The sequence below is a fragment of the Lissotriton helveticus genome, chromosome 3_2 (genome assembly GCF_964261635.1).
Source record: "Lissotriton helveticus chromosome 3_2, aLisHel1.1, whole genome shotgun sequence".
NCBI classification, from domain to species: domain Eukaryota; kingdom Metazoa; phylum Chordata; class Amphibia; order Caudata; family Salamandridae; genus Lissotriton; species Lissotriton helveticus.
The window spans coordinates 160,945,153-160,970,777 of NC_136062.1; positions in this window are offsets into that span (position 1 = coordinate 160,945,153).

Consider the following 25,625-nt stretch of genomic DNA (forward strand, 5'->3'; position numbering starts at 1 on the left):
GGCTGACCCGGGGGAGCTGTTAAGGGTACCCCGGTGTCTGGAGGAGTAGGATGTGCCTGATTTACAGGGACTGGCGGAGCGCGAACAGGATTTGCATATTCGGGGACTGTGTCGTCCAGATAGGACGAAATAAAAATATCAGCTGCGGTCGGTTTGTGACGTAGCTTGGTCGGAACTAATGGTGGCGGGAAATTACTGGATGCCTCTGGGGTCGCTTTTGGCAAGCCCTCGGCAAGAAGAGGATACATACCCTTAATGAGGGCATGCCTCTGTCTGTCTGACTGTTCGGCTCTAACTCGTTCACCTATCTCGATTAATTCTCTTTCTTGGACTCGTTCTTGGGATTCTCTACTTAACTCTGACTTTCTGATTTCTTTTTCGGTTCTTTTATGAGCTTCCTTGCGCCATAACTCGATGGCATCTTTCTGTGACTGTCTGGCTTTCTTTTTCCATAATGCTTCTTCTACTCGCATGATGCATTCGGCATCCCATGTACCCGATACGGGCCATCTATACTTTTCTTCTAACTGTTTGGTATAATCTACCCATAAATCTAGATATAATATGGCGCTTATGCCATGCTTCTGATACATAAAATGACCTGGACTGTCCCTGGGCGGGACAGGAACTGCCTCTTCTAATAAACCCTTTCTAGTTTTCAACTGACGTAATCTCGAAAAGAGAGACATTGTAAACTTGAATCGGAACACAATACAGTAGACGAGGAACAATAACAATTGGGAGAACAATTCAGGCATACCACGACATTAGAAATACATTGAACAACATCATAACATTACAGTTCGGACAGAATATTACCTGGAATACTGAGAACAGAAACACAAGAATTTCTCGAGAACAGAACAGACTAGAGTTACTGGATGCACTGCTGTAACAGTACGGAACATACCGGTCCCATAAAGGGACGCATCAAGACCCGTATCCACCTAGGTGAACACTTCGTTTGTGAGTCTGGGTACCACCAACCCACGGACCAGGAGTCAATTTAGACTGACCCTGTCTAGATACTACCCCAGTAATGGTACTCACCGGGCAGCAAGAACGGAAAGGCCTCGGACTGGACTGGACTGCTACGACGACGGACGACGAACTTCGGACTTCAGTTACGGGTGGGCCTCCGGATACCTCGGACCTTGGACTCTTGGCTTGGGCTCTGGTCGGGACTCGCCGCGTTCCTCCACCGTCTCGTTTGGATGCTGGACCGCCTCCTCCGTCTCCTCCGTGGGCCTGAGGGATAATTGAAGCAGAAATATCTGCCGGTGCACGGTATGGTTCCGTCACGACTGCAGAGGGTCAGGGGGTCGGCGTGGCTTCACCGACGCGTGGGGAAAGGGCAAGTCCCTATTCGGGCGCCATTATGTGGTAAATAAATAAATAATACCCTATTTTTGACTAGGCATATATCATAACAGATAGCTCAATAAATAAGAGTCAAGATTCGAGGTAGTAGGAGTTTTTGCAGGTTTAATACAGCATAAGGACAGGAACAGGACAACCTGCATAGACAGGGGCCCGGCAGCTGCCGGGGCTAGATCTGGGATGAGCGCGCTGACTTTTAATAACAATACATGAGTTTATATACATAACGCAAACACATAGCATTACATTGCAGTAGGCGTAGCAGTGGGTGGAGCAGAAGGCGTGACGCGTAGCAGTCGCGAAAGATAAGAGTAAAAAGAGGTGTAACTGGGCGTATACATAGGCATGTGGTGCAAACGTAACAGAATATGTCATGAATGGGCGGAAACATTGGAGGGGGCTACCTAAGGAGCCGGGACCTCTAACCTGGTGGTGCGCGCAAACTGGCAATGACGTATTACTAGGAGAAGCTGGGGGCTATGAACTCTGTGCTAGGAGCAGAGACTAAAGTCTGGAAAGTCGGAGCGACATGTACCTAAACCCTATCTAGTATCTGATGTTTAGAGAACATGTTGATATAACTAGAAGTCATGAGGGGAAAAGCTAACTCGATTCTGAGACTGGACCATGCATTATTCTACATGTAGTGCGTGATGAAGAATATTAAATGACCATTAAATACAGTATTTCTCTAACGTGGAGACGCATAGGCTAGACAATGACGGAAACTATTGATGCAGTTCAGTAGCTTAGGAATGCAGAGAAGGAGGACTGAACTGATAACTGGAACTATAACATACTTTTGGCAGACTCAGAGGCAGAGCCAAGCTGCACCGGGCACTGCGAGGCAGGAAGTAAGTGAAAGGTCGAGGATACAGGTGGGGGCTGTATTGCTCCTCTGCGAGGCTTCAGGAGACAGGAGCTGAATCTAGTGTCCGGGCCCTGTTGAGGCCTAGAAACGGGGACTTTATAATGGAATAACGTGCACACTGAGAAACGTGGCAACGTAACTTTACATAGGCCTGATATTCGTAGTATTCACGAGGACTGGAAACTGGCATACTAGAGGTGGACACAACTGTAATTGTGTCATTAACCAGACATGGGGAATAACATATGCATATTTAATCATGCACACATAACATATGATGGATGAGGCGTAGGGACACAGAACATGGCAAAATTTACTTTTCCACAAGCCCTTTTACTTTTCGCGACACCCGCTCCGCGGGTGCCGCTCACATCGCTTTCCTGAACTGACCCGAGGATTTATTGCTGCATTCTCCCCTTTGCTTACCGGTCCAGCTCGCCTCCCCACTCGCTTGCTCTCGCTGGTGGGAGCGCTTTCTGCAATCAGCAGAAGCATCCACTGCTCCCAGCTGAGAGCGCCGTGGGTTGAGGCTCGAGGGGGTTAACACAGGAACTACTCCGTCCGGGGGACTGCGAGGACCAGCAATCCCAAAACTAGCGCAGCTGGTGCCTCTTCCCCCGGCGGCCACGCCCTCCACCTCCAGCCCTTTTACTTTTCGCGACACCCGCTCCGCGGGTGCCGCTCACATCGCTTTCCTGAACTGACCCGAGGATTTATTGCTGCATTCTCCCCTTTGCTTACCGGTCCAGCTCGCCTCCCCACTCGCTTGCTCTCGCTGGTGGGAGCGCTTTCTGCAATCGGCAGAAGCATCCACTGCTCCCAGCTGAGAGCGCCGTGGGTTGAGGCTCGAGGGGGTTAACACAGGAACTACTCCGTCCGGGGGACTGCAAGGACCAGCAATCCCAAAACTAGCGCAGCTGGTGCCTCTTCCCCCGGCGGCCACGCCCTCCACCCTTACGGTTATTAGTGTCAGGCGCCTCTCCGCAACGTGGGACGCGCGCGGGTCGGAGCACGGGGCGAAGCCCGGGCCAAGGGCGGGCCCGTTTAAGCCCGTTAAAGACTGGGCGAGACTGGACTGGGCCACCCTATTTGGTTTTATTTTTTATTTTTTGGCCCTGTTTATCTGAATTGCTTCGTAGTTGAAGTATGTCCCCGAGGGGTACTAGGAGCAATAAAGCCCTTCGCACGGCCCAAACCACCGGCCCAATTGACCAATTCATCGCTAAAGCAAATGATGCCATTAATCAGGGCGTACTTCTACTGGAACGGAGGGTTTCGCAGGATTTGAACGCCGCTAAGCGCTCATCACTGGGTTTACTGGCGTCGGTAAAGTCCCCTGTTAACCCTCCAGATCCCGTCATACTTCTAGCAGGACACGCTGACCCTCTCTCAGTTCCAGCCACAGTGGACTTATCAGTCTCACTCGAACTTTCAGCCCTCCAGCAATCTCAATTGTCTCCGTCCCTGGAACAAACCCCGGCTCTTTTCACAACCCCGAGCCCGGTTGACCCTATTTCTACTGTCATACGGGGTATTAGGGAGGGCGCGATCCCCAAGATTAAAAAGCCGAACAAAAAGCCGAAAAAGATCCCCCGCCATATCAAGAGCCCACAGCTCAATAACCACTCTCAAATTGGGTCTCCAAAAACCCCGCATTCTAATTCACACTTAATTTTTGCTCCCCATTCTGCTAATCAAGCAGTCCCCCAGCCTACTGAAGGGGCCTGCACCCCCGTTACCATCCAAAATCTTACCCCTACACCACACATTTTCAGCCCCCATCTTAGTATTAATTCTTTCGCAGACTCTAGTAGTTGTCCCTCTGAGCCTAACAACGAACTTCTCAACAGCATCGGGGCACTACTTAAATCCTATCTCCAGCCATTTGAACATATTCTCATCAACATAGCGAAGCAGTTAGACACGCTATCGACATCACTAAAACCTATCACAGCGCCCCCAATTGCCCAAACCTTAGTTAACAAACCTATTCTCAAAAATACTAGTACTAAGGCCCCGGCTACCAGTCGTCCGGCATCCAGCCGCCCTGCCACAGCAGCTACTAGTTCTACTACAGCAGCATCAATCGGACCTAATCCCCCCCCTTCAAAGACAGTAAATGTTCCCACCCCAGCAGTCACTTCTCTCCCCACCCCTCTCCTCTTACCAGTTCAGCCCACTGTCCCATCCACTAAATACTCAAACACACGTGATCAACATATCGCCACCAACAGGACCAGGAGGAAGGGGACCCCTCCAATCCATCTTCCTCCCGAAGCAGCTCCCTTCGTCGTTATTATGACGGGGGTTCCAGAGCTGAATTCAAGCTCGGATGAACCCAGCTGGTCCCTCAGAAATAAGGTTCTACATTGGTTATCTAGTAACAGGCCCCTACCCCCTTACGCCAACAATAGAGTTACTTCAGTACGGCGAGTTCCCTGGATAGGTAAAGTACATAAAACACTCCAGGGAGACTGTGTAATTGTAAACTTCGAAGATCCTCATACAGTAGAGCATATTTGCTCCTGGGGTCCTCAATACACATCCGATGGCATTAGTACTAGAAGACTTTCCTTCTTTTATCCTCCAGTCCAGCACCATAACATCGGGCCAGACTGGAACTGGACTCAAGTTGGAAACTGGAACCCTAGACGGGACTGGAACAGCAGGTCAAGATATGGGGGAAGTGATGTAGCTCTATCATTTGGCTGGGGCGGAATCCCATTGTCCAACAGATATGACTGTTTGGAAATGGTTGATTGACCATCACCCGTTAGCCTTTATGTTAATTTCCCATCTCCTTCCCCCGCTCACTGTGGTATGGCGCAGACCTCGGTCTTGCTGCCGAGCACAATATCCTTCTCTCCCACACCTAACTCAGATGCACCTATCCCAGACCCACTAACTGCCTCACCCATCCCTCCCCGGTCTTCATTCCCTACCAAGCATGTACTTACTATCTCCAATCACCAACCTACTGATACACCTGCTTCTCTCTTTCCTCTAAAATACTGCCATTTCACATACCCCACTCCATCTAAACCGATCATCATCAAGAGTTCCCCTCCACCGTTCGATTTTTCTGTCCTATTCTGGAACGTAGCGGGTCTCCGCTCCAAACTGAAAATCAAACCCTGGCTGGATCTTGTTTCCTCTTTTAAAATAATCTGCCTCCAAGAAACGTGGGCTATAGATCCTATACACCTGCAGGGCTATATTACGTTCCACTCACCTGCCAGCCCTACCACTCACGGCAGATCTAAGGGGGGTTTAGTTGTTTATTTGTGTAATACCTTTCCTTCGCAGAAATCATCTGTTTTATATAACACCCCGAATTTCCAAATTATTTTGGTTGAATTTAGCAACAGTACTGTGTATCTTTGTATTAATTTCTATAACAATTTTAGTGTATCTGACTGTATTAAATGTGTGAAAGAAATTTCTTTTCTAATTAATGATTATCGTAATAATCATCCAACATCTTTATGTCACACAATTTGGGGGGGCGATTTTAATGTTTCTCTGTGCCCTAATTATAGCAAAGGAATTTGTGGTTGGCAGGACGAAAATGATAGTCCAATAACTCATTTTGTCCATTCTTGTGTTGGGAACGCTCTGAATGATAGTCTGGCTGAAATGGAACTTGACTTTGCTAATGAGTTGGTTGATCCCCCTATCGATTTTAAGCCTACCTTTCATGGTAGGGGTATGCAGTCCACTATAGATTTTATCTTATGCTCAACACTGCTAAAAGGTAATCTCCAACGGTTTAGCACGGGTTCCGACATTTCAAGTGATCACTACCCCAACAGTATCACTCTCTCCATTCCACGTGGCGCCTCCCAACCTAATAAGATCAGCCACTTAACCCAGCAGTCACTAGCCATGGACAGAGTGAATGGCTTCTCGGTTAAATGGTCCAAAATTGACCCTCTAGTTACCAGTGCCAAAGTCATCTCCAATTCCCTCCCCTGGATAAATAACTGTCTTGCTGAAGATTCTTCACCCCAGCTGATTTTAACAAGTTTTCAACAGATCTTATCAGTAATGCGTTCAGTGTTATCCCGTAAACATAATCCTGCTACGAAAGGCTCCATGGGATGGTTCGACAAAGCCTGTCGCAAAGCCTTATCAGCCCTAAAAAAGGCTACAAATAGCACCAACAGAATTCCTTCCCTGATAGCCAAACTAAGAAAGGACTACAAGGTGGCCCAACAGATCTGTAAAAAGGCTCCAAAGAAAAACCTATGGGACCAACTACACTATTCCTGTCTAACCAAAGATAGCACCCAGTTTTGGCGTGTTATTAAATCACCCTTTTTAGCAGATGATAATAGACCGCAGCACTTAGATGTGGCAATTCCTGCAGAGCTTTGGGTGTCCCATTTCTCGAAAAAATTTTGGGGGCCCTCTGACCCTCCCCTATCAGTAGACACCCCACCTGTTGATTTCGATGGTGCTTCAATTTACCCCATCGACTTGCACTTTAGCTTAGGCGAGGTTGTGCGCGCTCTAATGCGTTCAAAAACAGGAAAAGCGCCCGGCCCAGACGCTGTCCCTCTGGACATCTTCTCTAGCAACTTAGAATTGTGGGCCCCAGTTGTCACCCAGGTGATGGCGGCAGTCTCCTCGAATGGCCTCTTAGACTCCTGGTCCTCCTCCATACTATTGCCGATCTTTAAAAAGGGGGATCGCAACAACCCTGCCTGTTATCGACCAATTTCCCTCCTGGACTCACTGGGGAAAGTCGCCGGGCGCCTACTCCTGGAACGTCTCCAGGACTGGGCGTCGGAAAACAACATCTTAACCGATCTCCAGTACGGGTTCCAGGAGGGCCTCGGCACGATAGAACAGGCATTAAACCTTACCCTATTGATTGGCAAGTATGTAGGAGCGAAGTGCGGTAACTTGTATGCTGTCTACATCGATCTCAGTTCCGCCTTCGATTGCGTGATCCACTCCAAGCTATGGTCCATCCTGAGCGATCTTGGAGTGGATCCCCCTCTCGTTAACTTCCTGCGCGAGCTCTACTCCGACGCTACCGCGTGCGTGAGGTTTGGGCTAGCCGGAGAACTAACATCTTCTTTTCCTGTTACGAGAGGAGTAAGGCAGGGATGTGTCCTGGCCCCCTTCCTTTTCAACCTCTATACCAACGGGGTCGAAAAGGCTTTGTTAAAGGGATGCCAGGACCTCCCTACTATTAATCACCGCTCAATCCCTGCCTTACTGTACGCGGACGACTCCGTCATCCTAGCTAGGACCCTAATTCAGCTGCAGAAACAAGTAGACAAGTATAATCAGTTCATGTCATCCCTGGGACTAAAAGTCAACAAGAGCAACACTTTCGTTATGCATTTTGGTCCCAAAGTAAAACATCCCAAATCTATCTACCTGGAACAGGTTAGACTGGAGCGCGCCGGGGAATACCCCTACCTAGGCATCTTAATGGATGACCAACTAGCCTGGAAACAGGCCGTGGCTTGCAGAAAAATGCACTTTCAAAGAGCTACGTCGGCCTTGGTCTCCTTTTCTCGAAAATTGGGCAAACCTGCTCCCAAAGAGCTGCTTAAAATCTATCAAGCAAAATGCCACAGCGTGGCCACTTATGGCGCTCCTGTTTGGGGCCACGCCCAGGTTGATAGCCTGCAATTAGTCCAAACTAAGTTTATTAAATACATCCTGGCTCTACCTAGGAGCGCTCCAATATACGGCTCCCATATCGAGCTGGGCATCGACTATATAATAGATTCCATCAGATGCCAGCCGATGCTTTTATGGCGCCGTATTTGGACAAAACCCCACTGTCACCTTACCCGCTCCCTTCTCCAGGACTGCCTTACTTTAGTAAATTGGCAAAAGATTCCTTGGTTGCTATATGTCTCAAACTTCTTTAGGGATATGAACTGTGATACTTACTTTTCAGACCCACTGTCTTTGTCCGATATCAGTAAAAAGGCGTTGAAAATTCTCTGTATGAACCATCTGAGACAACTTCGCCTCTACACAGAGATACTAAAGCCAAGTAACGTGCACATTTTATCCATACAATCTACCCTTGGTACCCAGCCCTACTTATCCTTTTTTCTATCTAATTTTGAAAAGTATGTGCTGACAAGATTTCGCTTTAATATATTCTTTCGTCATGTTACTTTTCCTAACGTGCATAATTGGTCGCACGAATTGGCTTGCGTCCGTGCGATGGTGTTTCTGTTCAATCAAATATACACACCATTTTCTTCTGTCTTTTTTTTGTTCAACCCCGTAAAAAATGGATAATTCCCCTCTTACGTAGCATGGGGTTGAGAACGTGTCGGCCAGCTTTTCTGGCTCTCCAGATGCTGGACACCCCCCACGCTGCTAAATGTGTGGCACTTTTCCTGAAATCCTGTTTAAAAACACGCAGCATGATTGGGTCTTCTACCACATGAATCGATATTCCTCACACTTTGTTTACTTTATTGTAATTACTGTTTTTTCCTTTAGCGATGTACTAAATTTGTATTTCATTTTTCTTCATACTTTTATAAGTGTATACATGGAATTTTATTTGACTGTTAAATTGTACTTTTTATGATTGAATGTTCTGTCAATCGAATAAAAGTTTATGAATCGAATCGAGTGGAGTAGTGTTGTAGGGTGGAGTGGCATAAGGTGTGGTAGAGTAAAATGGCATATAGTGGAGTAGAGTATCAAAGTGTAGAGTGGAGCGGCCTAGAGTGGATTAACCCCTTCAGTACTGCACAAATTCCTCTGCGGTGCTGAAGGTTCTAAAGAACCTATGTACTCATGACGGAACGGTTCCGTCATGAGCACAGGCCAACCGACGCTCATGACGGAACCGTTCCGTCATGAGCACCGAAGGGGTTAAAGTGCAGTAGAAGGAGATTCATAGTGTGGAGTAGAGTGTCCATAGAGTGGAGTGTCCAAGGGTGGAGTAGTGTGTCCTAGAATGGAGTGGAGTAGAGTGTTGTGGAGGGTCAAGGAGGGAGTAGAGTGTTGTGCAGTGGAGGAGCATAGAGTAGAGCTGAGTGTTTTAGAGTGGAATGGAATACAGTGTCATAGATTGGAATGGCATAGAGTGGCGAAGAGTGGAGCGGAGAGTCATAGAGTGAAGTAAATTGTCATGGAGTGATGTAGAGGGAGTTCAATTCAATTCAAAAGAAACTTTATTCGGTCTATTTCAACCATAAAAGTGCATTAAAACATACAGTACATACTTCAAATATCATTATATAACATATAGTTACAGATGATGAGAGAACTGAAAACATTACATCCATTAGTTCGTTCATTGGTCCAGACACAATCGCAGTTTAAGAGCCAATTTTAAAAATTCAAGAACTTGAAGGACACTATTACTGTGTAGCAATTGTAAATATAAAAAGGCTGGTTGTATCTGATTAAAATTAATTTTTTTTAAAAAGAGCAATTAAAAAGCGTTTACGAGGGAATTCATAAAATCTGCATAAAAACATAAAATGCATCATGTCCTGTGGAGACTTTCCGTCGCAGCCACAGGGTGATAGATTTTTACAGAAGCTCTCCTTTTTAGGTCTAATAAGCAGATGTTGAAACAGGTTGAATCTAAATCTTGTTAGCAAAAACTTGTCGTGGGTACTGAAAGTGCCGAGTAGATAAGGCTCTGTTGTCAAACATTTTTTAACCATGATAAATTTCCTTACACTAACTTTTTGTAGCTCAGCACCCTCCCTCTCAGCCTTCTTACGCTGAAGAAACACCTGCTTGACTAGATCAATGTCCGCCTTTCCAATTCCTGACGGATGTTCAAACAGATCAGGACGACCCATTTCAGTAAAACAGGTTTTTAAGTAGTTCAGCCAGGGAGTGCCTGACGCATTCTCGAGGGCCATGAAATCATTAGCAATTAAATGTGTTAGGGGAATTTCTTCACATAACCACATTTTCAGCCAGCATAACAGAGGTCGTAGGGACAGGATATCGCTCAAATACCCCACTCCTAGTTCCTCATGGACCACAAAGTTGGAAGTGGAGACTGGAACACACAGGAGCCGTTTATAAAACAAATTTTCTATGGTCTGAAGTTGTTCCCCAGCCATGTAGCCCCAAAGCTCACTCCTGTATGCTGCGGTTGCTACAGATTACAAATTACCGCCCCATCTCCTTACTACCTTTCTCAGGGAAAGTGCTGGAGGCATTTGTAAACGAGCAGCTGATAGGCTATCTCGAGAGGAATAACCTACTCGACACCTCTCAGTCAGGTTTCCGTGCCGCACATAGCACGGAGACAGCCCTGATCGAGGTAACTGACAACATCAGATGTGCCCTTGACAAACGTCAGTCTTGCATTCTGGTACTTTTAGACCTATCGGCTGCCTTTGACACCATCTCCCATCACATCTTGGTCAGAAGGCTGTGGGAGTATGGTGTCAAAGGGCAGGTTTTAAGGTGGTTCATCAGTTATTTGTCAAATCGAACAACTACATTGCAAACAGATGAAACCTTAGCCAGCACTCGGCCAGTTACAAGGGGTGTGCCACAAGGCTCCATCCTCAGTCCGTCGCTTTTCAATGTTTATATGGCCCCTTTGGCCAATCTCATTAGGGCACATGGATTTGATGTGTTATCTTATGCGGATGACACACAAATACTTGTTACCCTGGGCCACAACATTGATAATACCAAAAAACGTTTCAAAAAATGTTTGATGGAGGTTAAAAACTGGATGAGTCTGAACCACCTACAACTAAATGGTGCAAAATCTGAAATAATAACTTTCGGTCAAGCCAGTGTACACTGGACTCAGGACTGGTGGCCCCCGGAAATGGGGGAATGTCCGGTCCCAAAAGAATCCATCCGCAATCTTGGTATCCACATGGATAATAAATTAACCATGAAGGACCACGTGAACCACACTGTTGGGACATGTTTTGGAATCATGCGAAGCCTACGCAGAGCTTTCAAATGGATACCAAAAGAAGCACGCAAGGTATTAGTGCAGGGCCTCATAATAAATAGGCTAGACTATTGCAATTCCATCCTGCTCGCCATAAATGAATTCCACATAAAGAAACTACAAGTTGTCCAAAACACTGCTGCCCGTCTGACTTTGGGACTCCCAAAACGATCCCCTTCCCTACCAAGCATAAAAAACCTGCACTGGCTCCCCATAAAAAAAGAGCCATTTTTAAAACCATGTGTCTGGTGCACAAACATATGCATGGTACTGGACCAAAATACTGGAACCGAAAACTGACTTGGTACCAGCCTGGACGAGAACTGAGATCTAGCTCTAAGTTCCAACTCACGCCATCCAGAGTACAAACTGTCAGAAATGGTGGACGTGCCTTTTCTTATATGGCACCATTTCTGTGGAACAAACTTCCCTTAAATATCCGTGCAACGGTCGAACACATGAGTTTCCGAAAGTTGCTGAAAACATGGCTTTTTAGCTAGGTCTTTCTTCGTAGGATTTTTCACCTTTTCTTTTTTCTGGGATTGTCCGCATGCACCATGAGACTCCCTCACGGGATGTGATATGTCTGCGCAATACAAATATCCAGACTAGACTAGACTAGATTTTGCGTCATATAGTTTAATCATAGCAGCCATAGGCTTTTTACCAAGCTTGGAAGCGAAATTGAAAATGGAGGCATTAACCTTAGTCACATCACTTTTTTTCTTAGCAAGTTGCGGGGCCCAGGATAATTTGGAGTCAAAGAGTACTCCTAGATAGGAGAATGTATTAGAAAGTGGTATTACTGCCTTATCTAGTTTGAAGGTGTATTGTCTCTTTGGCTGTTTCCCCACCTGCATAATGAAAGATTTAGAGTTGTTCACTAACAAATCTCTGTCTTCCATGAATTTTTTTAATGCATTAAGTAGCAATTGGAGGCCTTTTTCAGTTCTTGTTAACAGCACCGCATCATCTGCGTATAGCAGAACGGGGATGCTTCTTTTCCCCATTCTCGGACTGTCTGAATTCACCTCCTGTAAAACGCCATCCAGCTCATTTGTATAAAAATTAAAAAGGAAAGGGGCTAATATGCAGCCTTGCCGCACCCCCTTCCCGGTTCTAAAATCATCAGTTACTGACAGGTCTTGGCAATACCTTATATTTGCATTTGTGTTGCTATGGAGGTCAACCAGAAAGTTTATAATGCCGCTGTCTACTCCCTTATCCCTCATGGACCCCCACAGCTTCCCCCTGTTGACACATTCGAAAGCTGAGGATAGGTCCATGAAAGCCAGATGGACTGTGCCCTTTTGGGCAATAGTATATTTACTAAGTATTAAGAAGAGATTTAGACATTGAGTTGTGGTCGAGCGGCCGTTACAAAAACCATATTGGGTGATAGACATAATATTGTTGTCCCGTGTCCACTCAGAGAGTCGCCGCAATACAATTCTCCCCACTAATTTCGCCATGGAGTTAATCAAGGAGATAGGCCTGTAACAAAGGGGGCTATCCCTGTCCCCCTTTTTAAAAATAGGCACAATGGTGGAAAGCCCTCATGATAACGGGCATCCAACTCTCGCGGCTGCGTTGATAACCGCCACAATAATCGGGGCCCAGAAATTAGGATCAGATTTGAAGAGATCCGGGGGTATCCCATCAGGGCCTGGTGATTTACCCACTGTGAGCCCTTCTATTCCCACCAAAACCTCTCCTATACTGACATTCAGGCAAGGACCCCCATCGGTGCATTCAAAGGATACCGCATTAGTTTCACATCCCCCGTACAGTTGTTTAAAATCTGCAGCCCATTCATCTTTTGTTATAACACATTCTAACCCCTCCCCCGAGTCTTTCGCCAGGAAGGGTTTCTTAAGCGCCGCCCAAAATCTAGCACTGTTTTTCAGCGTTTGTGGTTCCAGGATCTCAGCCCAAGCCTCATTCTTCAGTACCTCCTTCCGTGAGGCAATGACTGATTTATACTCGTTTCAAGATCTCTGTACTAATTCCTTGTTTCTTGGTTTTAACGACAAGGCCGCTCTGAGGTCACGAGCTGCTTTAGAGCATTCCTTATTGAACCACCTCTGGCCCTCCCTCCCTCTACTCTTTAAAGGTTCTGTCATTGAAATAGCTATTGTATCTGTTAAGCTCTGAAAATCAGACAGAACCTGGGTTGGATCAGAATCAACCTGAGTGCATCTAGCGATTATATCCCTACAGTTATTTTGGATGTTCTGGTATATGAGGTCCGGAGTGCACATGGACCATTTTAGGCAGCGTCTGCCATCAATTGCTGTTACCCTACCCTTAACCAGGTTACGACTTTCACTGGCCACCCAGGGCCCCCTTAAATGTATAGTCAAAGGGTTATGATCGCTAAGTGGGTTAATGTCTATAGAAAATGAACGCACAAAGACCTGCATGGGCAAGGTTAACAGCATATAATCAATAAACGTCCCCTTCCCATGCCCTTTAAAAGTTAGGGTAAGAAAACGCTTTGAGGGGTCACATAATGCCATTGCTATAGTGAGACCATGATCATTGAGAAAGTTATTAAAACAGGCCCCCTCCACGGTATGTTCCAGATGTAGACCATTTATTCTGGAACAGTGTAATTCCTGGAGGTTTTTCCCCAGGGGGTCACCACAAGGGTGAATGTTAAAATCGCCCACGATCAACAAGTTATGTGAACAATCCCTCATTGAGGTGCCTATATAATCATTTAAAATTTCTAAGTTGCCGTAACTTGTAGCATTGTTAATAGAATTATAAAAATTGATCAAACCAACCTTACAATTGCCCGCAGATAAAACTAGACCTTGTATACCAAGATTGCTTGAGGGCCTACTAACAATTGTACATTTCAGAGCTACCGATATAAACATTACCATACCACCCTTTGGTCTGCCCCGGTTTGCTGATACAGCAGGTACAAAGTATGCCTTATAACCTTCAATGTACATTTCACATTTTACTGACCAAGTCTCTTGTAGGCAGATGATCTGAAAGCCTCTAATGTATGATAGCCAGCTTTCGTCTTGCATTTTGTTTTCTAAGCCCGCCACATTCCAACATATCACATTATTTTTTGGTATTGTTGGTGAAATCACCTCTATCTGTTGTGCTGCAGTAGGCTGTACGGTACTCTGACTCTCCGAGACCCTCAGTCAGTCGCAGGCATCCAGCCCTGAAAACATTTCGAAACGATTATGTATGGGGACACTGTACCCTCTGAAATTCTGGTTGTCAGCATTAAGATTTGCTATCGGTGTCTGCCAACCATTCGAATTTACTGCTAGTGTCTGCCGACCATTCAGCCCATTGATATTCTTATTATACATATATGGTGCTACCGGACTTGGGGTCTGAGCATGTGATATAGGCCTATACCCACGAGGATTTTTAGGCGAATATTTAGTGGAGTTCTGGTCAGGCGCATAAAAGTATCCCAGGGGGCGCACGCAGACACTGTTTGCATTGTAAACCAGTGAGGATGCGCGCAGTAAGACTGTTGCGACATGTTGGGGGTGCTGGAAGTTAACAACCACGCAGTCCCCTGTGGTCGCTTTCCTCGAAGGGCCAACCCAATTGACCCTTTCAGTAGATATGATTTGGTCATAGTAGTGAGATGGGTAACCACAGTTTTTATTTAGCCACGCCACCGTTTTGTTTTTTAGGGAGTCGTAAGATTCTCCATGTGGTTGGGCTGGTACTTCCTCATAACGTGGAACATTGGTTAACACCACCACATATGGCACACAGTCAGGGGGGAGATTTACATTCCTAAGTCTAGCCCTCTGTGTGGCCACTGCACGGGTACCTAGGGATACAGGGGCCTGTTGAATTGGCTGGTTTACTGGAGCTGTAGATGACACAGCCCCCGCGCCAACCGAACTTTGAGGATTTGGCTGCTGCTGCTGCTGCACACTCTGTCCCCTGGCTGCATTCTCCTTCCCATCCCTAACAGAAATAATTTTTGGGGCTGTAACTCCTGGGGCGGGGGTCAAATGTGCCGCCACCAAACTGCCCAATCTTTCTACCTCAGCAGCTACTATGTCCAACCTGGACATTATTGGGGTGATTAAATCTGAAATGTTGGTCTACAGCTTTCCTACTATCGTGATTATTAATGCTTCTAAGTTGGAGTCAGACAAGATCACGCTTCCCTCATTATTACTGCCCTTGTGGTTAGGATCTTCTTGGCCCTGGTTGCTTGCGCTGTTAGCGTTAGAGGCTTTGGAGTTATTGGGTGGATTAGTGTGAGATTTAGTTTTTGAAGATTTCCCCCCACGCCTCCCCTGATTCTTTCTGCACTTCCTCACTGGTCTTTGTGTAGAAGGGGCCTCTAGTGACACTTCCACTGCTGAGTCTTCCTCCGAAGTGTTAAGCAGGTCCACAGGCTTCTCAGAGTGTGCCTGTGCCTGTATCGCTATGCTGGGTCCCTCTATACTATGCGGGGCATGTTCTAGAGTGCCTTCTAATACTTCTGCAGTTACATTGGGCACGATATCCATGACGGGGGGAAAACCTTTACTGCCTAATGAATCCCTACGTTCCTTATTTATTAGCGTAATTTTTTTCACCAGGAAATTATCCATGGTGCGTAGGCCAGTTGTCAATGGATCCGTAGTTATTGTAGGCATGTTAGCAGGTAACGAGAAAGCTATATTACCTCAATGTAATGCAACAGTTTCCCTACAGTACAGAAATAAAATAAAAGACAATATAATAAGAGTAGTTCAATGTCTCACTTAAATGTTCTAGGTCCTTGAGTTGGAACCAGGGTCCGTGGCCCGTCCCGTCCTCTTCCGCCCACTGAGGGCCAAAGAGGGCCCGCCCTTTGCCCGGGCTTAGTCCGGCGCGTCCCGCCCGCATCCCGCGGGTGCGGGAGGCGTTCTCTCCTTATCAAGCGCCTGCGGGCGCCTCCGGGCGCGGTGTTCCTGGCGTCAGGTGTGCGCCGCCGGGGCACTTGGGGGATGTAGTCCTGCCGTTTCCCTCACGGCGTTGTCAGGACTCCCCCCGTAGCGGCCATTCCCCTCACGGCAGATGCAGAGTACTGGACGCTGGTAAAGTGTTTGCTCTGGGCCCCCAGAGGGAGTTGTGTAAAGTGGGTCAGAGTGTTGTAGAGTATTGTGGAGTGACAAAGAGTGGAGTAGAGTGGAATGGCATTGAGTGGAGTAGAGTGTCGTAGAGTGAAGCTTCAGAGTGGAGTGTCATAGGGTTGTGAAGAGTGGAGAAGGGTAGAGTGGAGTGAAAGAGTGGAGTGGCATACAGTGGAGGGCACAGAGTGGAGTACAGTGATGTAGAGTGTAGCTGAGTGTTGGAGTGTAGTGGTGTAGAGCGGAGTACAGTGTCATAGAGTGTTGTAGAGCAGAATGGCAAAGTATGCCTTAGTGCAGAGTGGCATAGAGTGGCGTGGAGTGGAGTGGAGTAGTATGTTATAGAGTAGAGTGGAATAAATTAACAAGGAGTGGCATAGAGGGAGTTGTGTAGAGTAGAGTGTTGTAGAGAGGCATGGAGTGGAGTAGAATGTCACAGAGTGGAGTGGCACAGAGTGTAGTGGAGTATTGAAGAGTTGAGGGGTGTAGAGTGTTGTAGAGTGGAGTAGAGTGTCAGAATGGTGTTCCACAGAGTGGAGTAGAGTGTTGTAAAGTGGAGTGTCCTAGAGTGTTGTAGAATGGAGTGGAGTGGCGTAGAGTTGAGTGGCATTGCAGGCATGGCGTAGAGCAGAGTTTGGTGTCGCAGAGTATTGATAAGTGGAGTTATGTAGGGTGGTGCGGAGTAGGGTAGGGTAGAGTGGCATTGAGCAGAGCTGCATTGGGTGAAGTGGCATAGAGCGGAGTGTCAGAGTGGAGTACAGTGTCACAGAGTGTCATAGAGTGTCAGAGTAGATTTGCAAAAAGTAGCATGAGTGGAGTAGCATGTTATAGAGTATAGTGAAATAAAATGGTGTAAAGTGGCATAGAGGGAGTTGCAGATAGTGGAGACTGGCGAAGAGTGTTGTACAGGGGTATAGAATGTAGTATAGTGTCATAGGGTGGAGTGGAACAGAGTGGAGTAGAGTGGCACAGAGTGGAGTAGAGTGTTGAAGAGTTGGAGGGTGTAGAGTTTTGTATAGGTGAGTAGAGTGTCAGAGTGAAGTGTCATAGAGTGGAGTCAAGTGTTGTAAAGTGGAGTATCATAGAGTGTTGTAGAGTGGAGTGGCATAGAGAGGAGTGGCATAGAATGGAGGGGTGAAGAGTGGAGGGGCAAAGAGTGGAGGGGCGTATAGTGGATGGGCGTTCAGTGGAGTGGTGTGGCAGACATGCCGTAGAGTGGAGTGGTGTGTCGTAGAATGTTGTAAGGTGGAGTGGCATAGATTGAAGTGACATAGAGTGGAGTGGCCTTCGGTGGAGTGATGTATAGTGGAGTGGAATGGAGAGTAGTGCCATGGAGCAGCATGGAGTGGAGTGTTGTAAAGTGGAGTGTCTTGAAGTGGAGTGTCTTAGAGTGGAGAATCTTAGGTGGAGTGTCTTAGAGTGGAGTGTCTTAGTGCGGAGTGGCCTGTTGTAGAGTGGAGGGGTTTAGAGTAGAGAGGCATAGAGTGGCAGGTGTAAAGTGGCATAGAGTTGAGTGGAGTGTTGTGGAGAGGAGTGGCGTTCTGTGGAGTATGCATGACAAACAACACACATTTTCAATTAAAATGATCATTACATATGCACAAAAACACTGTTTCACTGATACAAATATACAGCGCACATGATCGTATTCAAATATTTCTTTCCACTACACTTCAGAATTTACAAAAAGTGCTACATTTGTGCTTTCCGATTTTTTATATATTCTGAAATACTTGCACAGTTCATTTACAGACATTTAAAGTTTGTTGTGTGCTAGAAAAAAGCCTTTTCTTTCACAACCCCAGTAGCCAATAAGATTGTCACATATATCCTCTCTTTTTGAATTCAGAGAAAGAAAAGCAAACACCAAACTTCTTTGGAAGACAGAGCCTGACATTTGAGGACTTTCTTTGAAGGCAAAACCAATGTGACAAGTGAAAAACAACATTTAAAGCCCTGTTCATAGAAAACGAGCATTTGTGGAAGAATAGAAAGAACCAGTCAGAGAGATGGTAAACAGGCCACGGTTCCCTGAGAGAGACAAATAGTTGCCTAATACAAAGAAAGCCAGCAATTAGAAATCAGGCAACTGTGAATTACAAAACACAAAGCCAATGATAAGAATTGGATTAAATGCATTCCAATGGAAGGTTTCAGAATGTCTGCAAGAAGTCTATAGCAAACCAGACAGCTGCACTGTCTGGTAGGCTTTGACCTAAAAATGTGCTCATCATGAGCACCATACTCATGCATGCAAGCACATGTACATTCTTTATGGGTGGTCTTCGCTATCAACACACTCTCTGTAAGTGGTACCCAAAACAAATTTCACAGAAGTACTATGATTGAATACAACCAATGTGCTTGGTCCTGGTATTCTGAATTATGCAAAATTACCGCCGCAGGCACATTTTGCTAGGTGAAATATTTGTGAGAAAAGAGTCAGATCCAGTGGTAATTTCACTGTAATTTCTCAATGCAAAACATCATTTACCTCAAGTTTATCACTTTAAATGTGATGAACCTTTGCTTCTGTATATCGACTTTACATAAACATGAAAAATGAAAATGCAATTAATATTTTCTAGGTAAAAGTTAAGGTTCTCTGACCGTTTATTCATTAGTCAGATACCAATCAGGTTACAGAATTGAAAACAGGAAAAATAGAATTAATACAGAACATATTACAGAGTGAATACAAGTCATTCCATAAAGGAAGGGAATGAGGCATCAAATGTTTGTCAGAATTCTTTAAAGAGCTCAGGAAAATATAATTCAAGAGTGAGTTTTGCTAGGCTAATCAATAATTAATATTTGGCAAAAATCTCCCATAAAGAGAGATAAATGCATAAAACAAATAAATCTTTTCAAGACTAGTTAGTTAGTCAAAGCATAAACTTAGAGTTTTAGCATCTAAATCTAAACCTGTACTATCAGCTGCTCTCTCTGCCATGGTCTGTTCATCTGTCTCTCTCCCTCACTATGTCTGACAGAGAGGCTGCTCCTTGAAAATGCCCTCCCTTCACAAGACCACAGAAGAATGTAATCTGTCTTGCCAAAAATATGATGTGCAATGCTAGCCTACGCCACTCTGAAAAATATATGAGCAAGGGCCCCTCCTCACTCTGTGTCTCCTCGGACGCAATCTCTTCCCAGGCTGCACCTGCGGCGTTCACGTACCTAACTCATATGATGTCTGGTCAGATCTGCTCCCTCTCCTCATCTCTCCTCCTGACGCACCCCCTGAAGGGTCATTATTTATACCCTAATTCTTGGCTGACTATACTAACAATATTGCAGTTTCAGTCGAAACTTGCACTGTAATTGGTTGGCACAGGTGACATAGCATCCTGTTCTCATCACAAGTCCAACCCATACCCGCTCTGAAAATAGGGGCTTAATGCTAAGAACAATATACATAACATGTATCAGTAAGAACATTTCTTGCGACAAAATGCTTTCACATCGCACACAGGGATGACACTCTCCCACAAACACTGGTACATTGGCACGGTTATAACAACAAGGGGGACAGAATTGGGACAATGTTTACCGGGGTCCAGTGTACGTGTCCTATTTCTGGAAAACAAAAAAGTGTACAGAGTTCCCCACAGATGGTTGGGTTGATTAAGGGAATGTCTCTCTCTCTAGAGTGTGCTATGTGATCGGGATTGAGGTAATCCCTTGACGGAATTGAGGACGCCTCACACAATTCAAAGGTTGGACGACTTTTGCCATCCCACCCGATGATTGTCTTGTGTCATCATTGGCTTCCTGCTCCAACGGCAGGCTGGCGGTGCAATGCCTGTCGGGTAGCACTGGGTGCTACTCTTTTAGTGGAGATCTTTTATTCCTTAGCCAATAGATGCATGTGTGTGAGGGGCCAGTGCAAAGTGCAATTGTGAGCCTGAGTAAAGTTAAAAAAGGTCAGTAGAGTCCATTAAGAACCTTTAATGATATGGCTCACTGCCTTATTTAAAATTGGTGAAGGGAGGGGTACTGAGGCACAAAGAGTAAAGTAATATGGCTTCATTCGACCCTCGCCTATGGTGCGGTCAACATGTTTCATGCCACTAGGTCAATTCTTCAGGACCTAAATGCTCATCAACTTGCAGGGATTGTTTAACCGTTAGCATAAAAGTTAAATATACAACCTGCAAAGTGTCGCAGGATGGAATCCTGCGTGATTTCCAGCCCTAGGAGTAGGGAAAAAAAGGAGAGAAGGGCACAGTCAATGTTGTGCCAATCCACTAAAAGATTATACAAGTATGGTTAACATGCCCTCAAACTATGGTACAAGAAACCCTACCAGCACAAAGTGAGTGTCCTAGAGAGAGACAAAGTTTACTTACAAAATCAAGTAAACGGGGAGAGGGTTTGCGTTTTAAGTGCCTAATGTCTTAAATAGTAAGGGTGCAAAAAGATAATGTACATAGGGCTATACACTCCGTGCTTAGTCACTCGGTTGTGGTTTACAGCCAAGGGGTAGTGTATCCGTTAAACTAGGAATTGGAATGAAATTTAAACTCTAAAATCAGAACCGGGGCACTTCGATTAGTGAAGAACAAGCGGGAACGTCAGGGTCAATTATTAACAAAAGGTCCTTACCCGTAGTCCCTGGTAGACGGACCCCACTGGCTGTCCTTGTGGGGCCTGAGCTGAAAGGTAGTTACCTGAATAGAATAAATATTCCAGTTAGGATTGTGGATGGCGGAGCAAGACGGTTAAATATGGTTAAACCGAAGGGAGTGCCCATTGATGGCACATAAACCGTCGTGTCCGTGAACCACATCTTACCTTGTATGCTCGAGGCACTGGGCTTGTAAGCACCTGCCCTACCACACGGCGGAATCGCAGGACAGCCGCTGAATCGGCGTCTGGCTCGGCTGCTAAAGAAGCAGAATGCCGCGGGCGCCGTGAGTGGGCGTGTGTACAGGGCGTTGCTAGGTAACGCAGGCACGCGTAGTGTGGAAAGGGAGGGCGGCCACAGTCCGACTCGACGTTCTCAGAAGAGCGCCATCTTGGAATGGTGAAAACCCAATTGGGACATTACTGGGGGTTCAATCAATGGATGCGGCACAGTGGTAATTAGCCTTGGGTGAGCACAGACCAAGGTGAGGTTATCTGGCTAGCATATTCCAGGGCACCGAATCATTTAAACCATGTTCATCTGTTTGAAGACGATGCACCCATCGTTGTTCTATTTTGAATAATGCCTGTTGATTGATGGAAGGGTGGCATTCAAGGATAGTCCATTTGATGCTGTCCGCCAGGTGGTTGTGTTGTCTACAGTGTTCATACAACCTGGTATGTGTTTTTTTGCAGCGGATGTTGCTATTATGTTCCATGATGCGTAGTTTCACGACGCGCATCGTCATGCCGATGTAGAGCATCTTGCATGGGCATGTCAGCATATAGATGCACCTCACGCTGTTACAGTTTGTATGCTTGTTGATATGCCAGTTGAAACCATTTGGAAGTTCTATGGTTTTGCCTTGGACGGTCTGGGGGCAAACAACACAGGAGCCACAACGATAGTGACCTGTCACTGGTGGCAGGTCCCAGAGTGTATTGATTGGGCGCGTGCTCGTTATCTTGGGGCGGGTATGGATCAAAGTATCCTTGAGGTTGGGTGTTCTCTTAAACGCAAAGCGCGGCCGAGGTATTTCAAGGCCCGCCGTATTCAGAATTCCCCAATGTGAGTTCACAGTCTTTTTGATGAAGTTGGAATTTCTTGTGTAAGATATTACACATGTGATTATGTCGTCTTGCTCCTTAGTATTGATTTCCAGCAGTGAGTCTCTGTTATTGTTGATGGCCCTTTTCGATGATGACTTAAGAAGTCGGGTCGGGTACCCCCTGTCCTGGAGCTTATGTTGAAGAATATTAGCTTCATGTTTATAGTCTGTGACTGAAGTGCAGTTTCTGCGAATCCGCAGAAATTGCCCAAAGGGCAGATTGTCCACAAAGGGACTACCCCAGTCCCAGGGAGACCTATTGTCGCAGGAATTGGATCACTTTTGGAGCCCCTATCCCAATTCTGCGATGCCTTCCTCCAACCACTGGTGAAGCAGATTCCTTCATACCTAAAGGACACCAGAGACGTCCTCCGTCTGATTGATGAAGTGGACGGCAGAGAAGATGTTGATTTCCTTCTTACTCTAGACGTAGAAGCGTTGTATACAAACATCCCGCAACTAGCCACCCTGGAGGCTGTGGATGCCGTCCTGCGACAGGAAGAGTGGTCCTGTGCCACCCCGATAGCTTTCATCATGGAACTGGCTCATCTAGCCCTTACTGAAAACTTTTTCAGGTATGAGGCCCAACTTTACCACCAGATCCGCGGGACCTCGATGGGTTCGACATTTGCACCGAGCCTGGCTTGAATCTATATGGCACGCTTTGAAAAAAATCACATCTACCCACCCGAGCAGAACCCGTTCCGAGAACATCTGACACTCTGGCGTCGATACATCGACGATATTTTAGTCTTTTGGAAGGGTGATCGGACTAGCTGCGAAGCATTTTGTGCCTGGATTAACCAGCAAGACCCCTTTTTGAAATTTACAGGCACGATCTCTGAGGAATCGGTACCCTTTCTAGACCTGACAATTAAACTGGAACCCACAGCAATCACGACAACGCTGTTTAAGAAAGGCACAGACAGGAATAGTCTGCTGTTGTATGACAGTCATCATACCAGAGCCCTGAAGGACAATCTGCCCTTTGGGCAATTTCTGCGGATTCGCAGAAACTGCACTTCAGTCACAGACTATAAACATGAAGCTAATATTCTCCAACATAAGCTCCAGGACAGGGGGTACCCGACCCGACTTCTTAAGTCATCATCGAAAAGGGCCCTCAACAATAACAGAGACTCACTGCTGGAAATCAATACTAAGGAGCAAGACGACATAATCACATGTGTAACATCTTACACAAGAAATTCCAACTTCATCAAAAAGACTGTGAACTCACATTGGGGAATTCTGAATACGGCGGGCCTTGAAATACCTCGGCCGCGCTTTGCGTTTAAGAGGACACCCAACCTCAAGGATACTTTGATCCATACCCGCCCCAAGATAACGAGCACGCGCCCAATCAATACACTCTGGGACCTGCCACCAGTGACAGGTCACTATCGTTGTGGCTCCTGTGTTGTTTGCCCCCAGACCGTCCAAGGCAAAACCATAGAACTTCCAAATGGTTTCAACTGGCATATCAACAAGCATACAAACTGTAACAGCGTGAGGTGCATCTATATGCTGACATGCCCATGCAAGATGCTCTACATCGGCATGACGATGCGCGTCGTGAAACTACGCATCATGGAACATAATAGCAACATCCACTGCAAAAAAACACATACCAGGTTGTATGAACACTGTAGACAACACAACCACCTGGCGGACAGCATCAAATGGACTATCCTTGAATGCCACCCTTCCATCAATCAACAGGCATTATTCAAAATAGAACAACGATGGGTGCATCGTCTCCAAACAGATGAACATGGTTTAAATGATTCGGTGCCCTGGAATATGCTAGCCAGATAACCTCACCTTGGTCTGTGCTCACCCAAGGCTAATTACCACTGTGCCGCATCCATTGATTGAACCCCCAGTAATGTCCCAATTGGGTTTTCACCATTCCAAGATGGCGCTCTTCTGAGAACGTCGAGTCGGACTGTGGCCGCCCTCCCTTTCCACACTACGCGTGCCTGCGTTACCTAGCAACGCCCTGTACACACGCCCACTCACGGCGCCCGCGGCATTCTGCTTCTTTAGCAGCCGAGCCAGACGCCGATTCAGCGGCTGTCCTGCGATTCTGCCGTGTGGTAGGGTAGGTGCTTACAAGCCCAGTGCCTCGAGCATACAAGGTAAGATGTGGTTCACGGACACGACGGTTTATGTGCCATCAATGGGCACTCCCTTCGGTTTAACCATATTTAACCGTCTTGCTCCGCCATCCACAATCCTAACTGGAATATTTATTCTATTCAGGTAACTACCTTTCAGCTCAGGCCCCACAAGGACAGCCAGTGGGGTCCGTCTACCAGGGACTAAGGGTAAGGACCTTTTGTTAATAATTGACCCTGACGTTCCCGCTTGTTCTTCACTAATCGAAGTGCCCCGGTTCTGATTTTAGAGTTTAAATTTCATTCCAATTCCTAGTTTAACGGATACACTACCCCTTGGCTGTAAACCACAAACGAGTGACTAAGCACGGAGTGTATAGCCCTATGTACATTATCTTTTTGCACCCTTACTATTTAAGACATTAGGCACTTAAAACGCAAACCCTCTCCCCGTTTACTTGATTTTGTAAGTAAACTTTGTCTCTCTCTAGGACACTCACTTTGTGCTGGTAGGGTTTCTTGTACCATAGTTTGAGGGCATGTTAACCATACTTGTATAATCTTTTAGTGGATTGGCACAACATTGACTGTGCCCTTCTCTCCTTTTTTTCCCTACTCCTAGGGCGGGAAATCACGCAGGATTCCATCCTGCGACACTTTGCAGGTTGTATATTTAACTTTTATGCTAACGGTTAAACAATCCCTGCAAGTTGATGAGCATTTAGGTCCTGAAGAATTGCCCTAGTGGCATGAAACATGTTGACCGCACCATAGGCGAGGGTCGAATGAAGCCATATTACTTTACTCTTTGTGCCTCAGTACCCCTCCCTTCACCAATTTTAAATAAGGCAGTGAGCCATATCATTAAAGGTTCTTAATGGACTCTACTGACCTTTTTTAACTTTACTCACGCTCACAATTGCACTTTGCACTGGCCCCTCACACACATGCATCTATTGGCTAAGGAATAAAAGATCTCCACTAAAAGAGTAGCACCCAGTGCTACCCGACAGGCATTGCACCGCCAGCCTGCCGTTGGAGCAGGAAGCCAATGATGACACAAGACAATCATCGGGTGGGATGGCAAAAGTCGTCCAACCTTTGAATTGTGTGAGGCGTCCTCAATTCCGTCAAGGGATTACCTCAATCCCGATCACATAGCACACTCTAGAGAGAGAGACATTCCCTTAATCAACCCAACCTTCTGTGGGGAACTCTGTACACTTTTTTGTTTTCCTACATTGGCACAGTGACAAGATTGTGCAGATCACTGTGGCCTTGACCCATGTGTCTTCACTTGGGACACTGCAGTTCATGTAGCTGGTTCTGCGCATGCGTCTCTCATTCAGCACACTGCTCACAATTCTGACCCATGCTGGATTCATAGGCAGCCATTTTATTGTGGGCACAAAATCTATACTACAGTAAAACAAACACAAACGAATATAAATTTATGAAGTAAAACCCATTATGTTCACCTCC